This window comes from Nicotiana sylvestris, chromosome 2, assembly GCF_000393655.2.
Source record: "Nicotiana sylvestris chromosome 2, ASM39365v2, whole genome shotgun sequence".
Taxonomy (NCBI): Eukaryota; Viridiplantae; Streptophyta; class Magnoliopsida; order Solanales; family Solanaceae; genus Nicotiana; species Nicotiana sylvestris.
In genome coordinates, this window is record NC_091058.1 from 96,884,623 (window position 1) to 96,894,141 (window position 9,519).

Genomic DNA, 9,519 nt, shown 5'->3' on the forward strand with positions numbered 1-9,519 from the left:
ATTTTAAATCCCTCGGGAATTTTTATGTATATCTCATTATCAAGTGAGCCATAAAGGTAAGTTGTAACCACATCCATTAAATGCATATCAAGTTTTTCATGGACAACAAAACTAATAAGATAACAAAATGTTATTGCATCCATAACAGGTGAATATATCTCTTCATAATCGACACCAGGCCTTTGTGAAAATTCTTGTGCAACAAGGCGTGCCTTATATCTTTGTACCTTATTTTTCTCATTTCTCTTACGTACAAAGACTCATTTATAGCCAACAGACTTAACACCATTAGGCGTTTGGACTACAGGCCCAAAAACTTCACGCTTTGCAAGTGAATTTAACTCTGATTAGATTGCTTCTTGCCATTTTGGCCAATCACGTCTTTGCCGGCATTCTCCAACTGATTGAGGTTCAAGATCCTCACTATCTTGCATAATGCTAGATGCAACATTATATACAAAGACATAATCCACTATTATATCCACACGATTCAAATTTGTCTCAATATCGATTGGGTTTATTGATAGTTCCTTATTTTCATGAGTCTCAGGCTCATTGATTTCCTCATAAATCTCAGAATTGGTTAAATCGTGGATTTCTTCATGAGGCTCTTTCGTAGTGTCATCTTGAGGATTTATTTTTCTTTTTCTAGGATTTCGATCATTAGAACCCAATGGTTTGCCATGTTTTAGGCGTACTTTTGACTCATTGGTTATGATACTAGAAGATTGTCCAACAAGGATATCAATACGGATTGGAACATTCTATGCAGTGATATGTGATTTTGTTATCCTTTTCAAATCCGTAAATACATCTGGCATTTGATTTGCTATTTTCTGCAAGTGAATGATCTTTTGTACCTCTTTTTCACAAATAGAGGCACGTGGATCAAGATGAGACAATGATGAATTTTTTCACAAAATTTCCCGTTTGGTTTCACCTATTTCTCCCCCTAATTTTAGGAAAAGTGTTTCATCGAATCAACAGTCTATAAATTGTGCAGTGAATAAATCTCTCGTTAATGTTTTGAGGTAGCGAATAATGGAGGGCGATTTAAACCCAACATATATTCATAACCTTCTTTAAGGACCCATTTTAGTGCGATATAGCAGTGTTGCAGGCACATATACTACGCATCAAAAAATTCTTAAATGGGATATATTATGTTCATGACCCAAAACTAATTGTAACCTGGAATATTTATGATAATTTATCGGTTTGAGACGAACTAGCATTGCTGCATACAGGAGTGACCCCAAACAGAAGTGGGAAACCTCGTTTTCAGGAGTAGCTGCCTTGTTATCAATTGCAGACGTTCAACTAAAGACTCTGCAAGGCCATTTTAAGTATGAACATGAGCTACAAGATGTCCCACTTTATCCCAATTGATAAGTAATAATCATTAAATGCTAGGTATGAAAACTCAACAGCATTATCAAGTCAAATACACTTAATTGAATAATCGGAAAATTGTGCCCGTAATCGGATTATTTGTGCCATTAATTTTTCAAACGCGAGGTTGCGAGATAATAATAGGCACACATGAGACCATCTAGAAAATGCATCTATTAAGACCATAAAATATCTAAATGACCCACTAGGTGGGTGAATAGTCCACAAATGTCCCCGTTTATACATTCCAAAAATACAGGGGAGTCAATCCCAACTTTTGTTAGTGATAGTCTAATAATTAACTTTCCTTGATAACAAGAAGTGCAAGAAAATTCATTATTTAAAAGAATCTTTAAATTCTTTAATGGATGCCCATTTGAGTTTTCTATAATTCGTCTCATCATAATTGATTCAGGATGTCCTAATCGATCATGCCAAAATACAAAAGTGTTGAAATCAGTAACCTTTTGGTTTAAGATAGAATGTGCCTCAATTGCACTAATTCTTGTCCAATATAGGTCACAAGATAAAGATGAGAATTTCTCAATAACCTTTTTCTGGCCAGAGACATTCTTGCTAATGATGAGATATTCAAGATTATTCTCATCTATTGTCTCAATATAATATCCATTTCGGCAGATATCTTTAAATCTCAACAAGTCCCTCTTGGACTTGGAGGAGAACATTCCATACTCTATGATAAGTATTGTTCCCTTAGGCAGAGTTATAGTAGCTCTTCCAGAGCCTTCAATTATATTACTACTACCAGAAATTGTAGTAACTTCTGCCTTATACATACTTAAATGAGAGAAATATTTCTTCTCTTTGAATATTGTATGTGTCGTACATGAATCAACTAAACAAATATTTTTACAATTAAACTTTGATCCAAGTTTGTTTTGTGAGATATCCATATTTGCTTCCCATTGTTTGACATACAAAAGAAATATACGAATAAACATTAGTATTTTCAGATAAAAGGAAAAAGAAACAAAGTTAAATCAATGATTCAATAATGACATTTTAATGCAATTTCGAGCAAACTCTGATTATAATACGAACAATTATGTAGCTAAAAATAATGTAATTATACATTACATTGAATTCCTTAATAGTCTTGCATAGTAAAAAAACACACAGAAGGAATTGGATTTACGAACAGTGCTTTGAGGAAACAATTGTAACAATGCATGTTTTTGTAACCTTAATCTTCTCAAAGAGCTTCTTGAGACAGTAGAGTCTCGTGCTGATAACGTGAAATAAAACAATAAAGAAAGGAATAATATTGCAAGGAAAAGAGAGCGGTAATTCTTATTGAATTTTGGAATGAATGACAATGGGGTATGTTAAAGACTGTGCGTCTACCAGACTAGAATAGAGATCCGGGTTCTCTATGCGTTTCCGCTGAAAATACTGATGAACAAAACTGTATAGCGATTTGGTCCTATATCAGTTTGGTACAGTTCTAAGTTTGTGTGAGTCTACCGAATAGGAGAGTACCTGGTCCTTTATGGGGTTCTGCTGTGAATGCTAGTAAAGCTGTTTGTAAATAAGGCAGAGGATTTTTACGTGGAAAAATCTCATACAAGGGGATCAAAAAACCATGACCTACACTTGTAGGCTTTTAACTTCACTAACTTGCAATCTCCCTATTACAAGCCACTTTACAATAACTTTATTACAAAGACTTCAACTAACTTGTGATGCTCTCATCACAAGCCACTCTATAACTATCCTAGTTAAAAAGGCTTTGACTAACTTATGATGTTTCCACCACAAGCTACTTTGTCACACTACGGTTACAAAGGTTTTTGCTTATGACTAAACCTAGCAACAACATAAACTCAGGGAGTGTACGGATTTACAAAGGTTTCCTAATCAACGCTTCTAAGAAAGCCGGATAGGAGTTACAATGAAGAACACATAACAAAGACTCAACAACTCTAAGGACTTAAGATATCATCAATCTTGGATCAGGTCCTTGAGGTTGCAGCAGCTTTATTCTTGAGAGAGGTTCTTGAGCACTTGAGAGAATTTTCGTTTTTTGTATTTACAAGTGTTGAACCTGAATTTTGTTCCTTGCATGAGGTTTATACTACACAAGACATTACCTTAGTGATATCAATTCACAATGGTGATGTCCAATCTCAGTGGAAAGTGACTGTTGCACTATCTACTACATTGTTGCAGGCAGTTACTTTCTGCAGTTGCTTTCCAGCTGTAGTTGACTTGTACTTCTGTCAGAGAACCCTAAGGGACCAGGTCTCTGTTGTGTTCCTCTTTGTACAATTGCGAGCAGTCACTTTCTGTAGTTGTGTTCCAACTGTATAGTTGACTTGTACTTCTGTTAAGGGAGCACCAAGGGATCAGGTTCCTAATTTGGTTCTTATGCACACTCCCCAAATTGTCTTGAGTTGAGTCCACTGAATGATATTTTGTACAAACTCATTGTAGGTACACCTTTATCACATCACTTGAAGTGATATGAGCACTTTAGTTAGTCAGAGAGTGAGTGGGCGCTGGAAATAGTGCAGTGCAGCAGAATTTTCGTTTTCAGTTGTGTCCAATTGACACATTTGGCTAGAATCCGTTAGATGCAGTGTAATCCAAGTGAGTCAGATTCCCTATCTAGTTCTTGACATTAAGTTTGTTAGATCATCAAAACACAAGGCAAAATTATTGAAAACCTATCAATTTCCCCCTTTTTGATGATGAAAAACTTAGCATTGAAAACGAGGAGTTAGAGTTCAGAGAACCAGATTGAATAACAGGAAACCACAGGTTCCCCCTGACTTTATGCCCTTACTTACACATGTTTCCCCATATGTTCCCCCTGACATTTTACTATCATTCTTGGTCTTTTATCTAGTTCCATACAAAAAGTTTGTTAGATCATCAAAACATAGATTAAAAGACCTTAAGCCCATCAATTTTCACCTTTTTGATGATGACAAACTTTTAACATTGATGACTATTTGACTTAACCAGATAAGGTATCAACAACTGCATATGTTCCCCCTGACACTACTCTTCCCCCTGACATATGTCTACATATGTTCCCCCTGACTCTATTATTTCCCCTTTTGGCATCAACAAAAAGACACAGTCAGACCAAAAGGCATAAAGAAGTCCAACAAAGCTAACTCATGCCACATATGTGCACACAATCATGATAGAAAAGAGAAGAAAAAGGGAAAACAAGCATTTTACAAGCAAAAGAAGAGTTATTTTATTGATAAGAAACTTGATTGTTTCAACAGGAGCAGCAACGGTGAAATCCAACATGCCATCATAAAAAGACAAACTAAAAGAAAAACAATAGCCACAAAATCATCAGAGCAAAAGATAACTGGCCATTGAGAGGATCCTAGGGGGTATTAGAAGAGGGAGGCTTGGAAGAGGAGACAACAATAGTTTTGATAGTTAGGTCCATGCAGGTAGTTGTAGACAACTGCTAGTCAAGCAGTTTCTCCCACAGGTTCTCCACTAGTTGCCTAAGTCCAGAACTTATCTCATACCTGCCATCTCCTAGATTGTCGGGCAAGCGTGCAACCCCACAAGACTTTTCTGAGTGCTCAGACTCTCCTGCCCAAGGACACTATCACTTGGAATGGTCTTTATTAAATCAGGTCCTCCCACAGTTTCCCACTTTTGTTTCTAGACATTTCAACAAACTTCCCGTTCCTACTTGCAACAGCCATAATAGCACTTTTCGAAACAAATCTTTCTCAACCATAAACTTTTGTATATCTTTTTATTAAAGAACTAGGTTCCTCCACAGCATCTTGATCAACCTCAACCACTGGAATGTGTTTATCAGCCACAACTTCCCCCTATTTCATCAACCTCTTCTTCTTTTTCTTAATACTCTGCTTACTTTTCTGCAAGGCAGACTCAAAAGCCTCTTTCTTCTACAACCACCTAGTTTGTTTCAGCTAAAAGAGAATCAGGTTCTTCAACAGGTTCTTCTGTGATAGTGTCATAAACCAGAGACTCAAAAAGCACTATAGTCCTTTCATCCCCTAAGAATGAAGTTTCTTCCCCCTGAGATTCAAGAGTAGAGGAGAAGTAGGGTTTGCAACACATGGAAGTGAGACAGGGTTTGATGGATGAGTAGAGGTGACTAGGGATGAGGAGGAAATAGGTATGGGTACAGTAGTATTAGGGATAGTGAAGAAGTGGGTTTCTGGTGATGGTGTTAAGGGAGGAGGAGATGTGGGAGTGATGTTGATGGCAATAGAAAAAGACGATTATTCGTTGGCCATGGTGAGAGAAGTGGTAGAGAGTTCTGAAGGAAAAAATTAATTAGATGCAAAGGGAGACAATGGTTTAGAGCTGCTGGTCTGAAAAGTCGGATGATATGGCAGTTGAATTAATTTTGCTATCTTTTTTTTGAACAAGCATGCGAAAAATACATTACTACTAACCTGTGGTGCAGGACTCAGGTTCCTGACCTGTTTTTGTAAAAGGGTTTTTGCAGCTCTCCTCCGAAGTTCAACATTGTACCTTTAGCTTCTATGATCATCATGCGTGTTTACCTGCAATGGTATAGATGTGAGTTAGGCTTAGTCAGAAAATACTTTAGCCAATTTTACCTTAGTGTGACTATCATAGTCATGTCAGCAGAACCAGGTTCTCAATTAGGTTTAAGTAATCCCAGTGCCATCTTATTTCTCAAAGTGTTCCCTACTCAGAGCTTTGGTGAAGATATCTGCAATTTGATCTTTTGTGCAACAAAATCTTATACAAATAAGACCATTTTCCACATTGTCCCTGAGAAAATGGTGTCTGACATCAATGCGCTTGGTTTTCTTATGTTGAACCGGGTTTTTTCCCATGTTTGGAGCACTAGTTTTGACATATAGAAGTGGTACACAATCAATGTATACACCAAAATCTTCCAATTGTTGCTTGATCCACAGTGAATGAGCACATCACGAGGCAGCTGCAGCATATTTTGCTTCAGCTATTGAGAGAGCTACTGAGTTTTGTTTCCTTATACCCCATGAGATAAAGCATGATCTAAGCCATCCTAGATCTATTTTTTCTGTCTACCAGATAACCTGCATAATCAGCGTCATCATAAACAATAAGGTTGAAATTATCACCTGAAGGATAGTACAGAACCAGGTTCTGTGTGCCCTTAAAATATCTCAGAATTCTCTTAGCAGAATTCAGATGAGATTCCTTAGAATTTGATTGGAACCTTGCACATAATCTCACACCAAATACAATGTCTGGCCTGCTGGCGTAAGGTAGAGTAGAGATCCAATGATTCCCATGCTTCCATGTCAAACCTTTTCAAGAGTTCTTTGATGCATTTCTGCTAACTGATACACATTCCCTTTATAGACTGCTTCACTTAAAGACCTAGGAAGACATTCAGTTCCCCCATCATACTCATTTCAAACTCACTTCTCATGAGTTTAGCAAATTCTTCACACTATGAGTTAGTTGTTGCTCCAAATATGATGTCATCCACATAAATCTAATCAACGAGCAGGTTCCTTCCTCGTTTCTTCAAAGACAATGTATTGTCAATCTTTCCTCTTGTGAATCCAAGAGAAACTTGGACAGTCTCTCGTATCAGGCTCTAGGGGCCTTCTTCAATACGTACAATGCCTTATCCAATTTGAATACATGTTCAGGATGTACATGCCATTCAAAAACCTGGAGGTAGCTTGATATAGACTTATTCCTTGAGAAAACCATTCAGGAAGTCACTCTTCACATCCATTTGGAATAGGGTGAATTCCATATGTGAATCAAAGGCAATATGGATCCTAATAGCTTCCATGCGAGCTACTGGGGCAAAAGTCTCATCATAATCGATCCCTTCCTCCTGATTGTATCCTTGGACAGCAAGCCTTGCTTTGTTCCTTGTAGCATTTTCATGTTCATCCAGCTCATTCCTGAATACCCACCTGGTCCCTATGATGGTTCTGTCTGAGGGTCTAGGTACCAGGTTCCATACCTTGTTTCTTTCAAATTAATGTAGTTCCTCTTGCATTTCAGTAGCCCAGTCTGCATCCTTCAAGGCTTCCTTGATATTTTTGGGTTCTATTTGGGATAGAAATGCGGACAAGGCTAGGGAATTTCTGGTTTTTGATCTTGTCTGAACTCCAGAATCAAGGGGTGATTATATTATCAAGTGGATGAGAGCTTTTGTGTTTCCAATTTGGGATTGAAGTTTGATTGGTAGAGAAACTGGGTAAGTTAAATGGATTTCCCTGCACTCCTTGTTCTATTACTTAGGGAGTGCCTTGTACTGCATCTCCAACTCTTTCTTCTGCTTCAGAGGTAGTAATGGAAGTACCAGATTCCTCTTGAGAAGTAGAAGAGGATGTTGCATTATCTCTCACCTGACTCCTTTATCTTACTCATCAAATCAGCCTTCCCATTTGAAACCCCAAATATTTCCCAGGGACCAAAAGTGGTTCATTATCTTAATCATCATTGTTTCCTCCCTTTTTTTGAGGAGGATGTCTCGTTGAATAACACATGAACACTTCTTTCCACACAGTATGCCATTTTGTTGTATATTTTGTGGGCTTTGCTTTGAGGGGAGTATCCCAGAAGGATTCCTTCATCGCTTTTAGCATCAAACTTCCCAAACTGGTCCTTCCTGTTGTTGAGAACATAACATTTTCATCCAAAGGTTCTCAGATAAGTTATCTTTGGTTTTCTTCCATTGAGCAGCTCATAAGGGGTTTTGTTTAGGAGGTACCTGATCATACACATGTTCACCAAGTAGCAAGCAGTGTTTGTTGCCTCTACTCAGAAATTTTTGGCGATTCCACTGTCAATGAACATTGTCCGTGCCATGTCTTCTAGAGTTCTGTTCTTTCTTTCAACAACACCATTTTGTTGTGGAGTCCTTGGTGTTGAGAAGTTGTGAGTGATCCCATTTTCATTGCAAACTCATCAAATTTGGCATTGTCAAATTCTATCCCATGGTCAGATCTGATGCATGCTACCTTCAATTCCATCTTAACTTGGATCTTCTTGACAAAGGCCAAAAATACCTCGTAAGTCTCATCCTTTTTTCTAAGAACAGTGTTTCAGGTGAATCTTGAATGCGGAAGATCACGAACCAGGTCCTTTTGAATCAATTTATTTAGAAGTGAGAAGCTTGCATGCCCCAATCTTCTATGCCAAAGTTCTGCGTCATCATCAACTGACTTCAAACATCTCATATCACCAGCTTGTAGAGATTCAAAAGTTAGCAACATAGATGTTCTTGTGTCTTTTGGCTACTAAGACCACTTCGCCAGTTACCAGATTGGTAACTGTGCACACTTTTGATAAGAACTCTACATTGATCCCTTTATCATAGATTTGAGAGATACTCAGGAAACTGTACTTCAGGCCATCCACATAGACACATTCAACTGAGTGTCAAAGCGATTTTCCAACTTTTCCAGCACCGAGAATGTACCCTTTTTTCTAAAGGATACATTACCTTCTTACAAGTCTTTCAATGAGAGAGAGTCCATGGTGCTTCCAGTCATGTGTTTTGAGCATCCACTGTTCATGGTCCATTACAGTCCGCTTCCTCCTACTGTTCCCTGCACATCTAAATTATGGGTTAGATTTAGGAATCCAAACTAGTTTGGGTCCATTGTTATGATAAAAGGGATGGATAAGGGCTTTTCTAGTCCATGCAGGCAACATTGGTTTCTTGCGAGCGGTATCTGGTCCCCTGTTACTAGTCACTTTGTTAGTAAACACTTTATTTTTCTGAACAGATTAGCCCTAGCGTGGCAATTTTCTTTGAAGTGCCCATTGTTCCTACAGTGGGTACACAACCAGTTATCAGGAACTGTGACATACTTGCTGTGAGGGTTGTAAGGAGTTTTCTCCTTTTGGAACCCGATTCCCTGCCTGTTTCCACTATTGTTGAAGTACACGGAAGTGGCAGCATCTGAGGACCAGGTCCACTTGAGAGATTTCTCAAGATCACTTCTTACTTTCTTCAATTTAGCTTGAAGCTGCCTATTTTTCTCGAGTTCACCACATATCCTAGTTCTAGCAGCTTTTAACTCATTTTCAAGCCTAATTGTTCCTCACTGGCTATCTCCTTTCCTTTTCCAGAATTTTCAGGTTTTGACTTAATCTCCGGTCTAT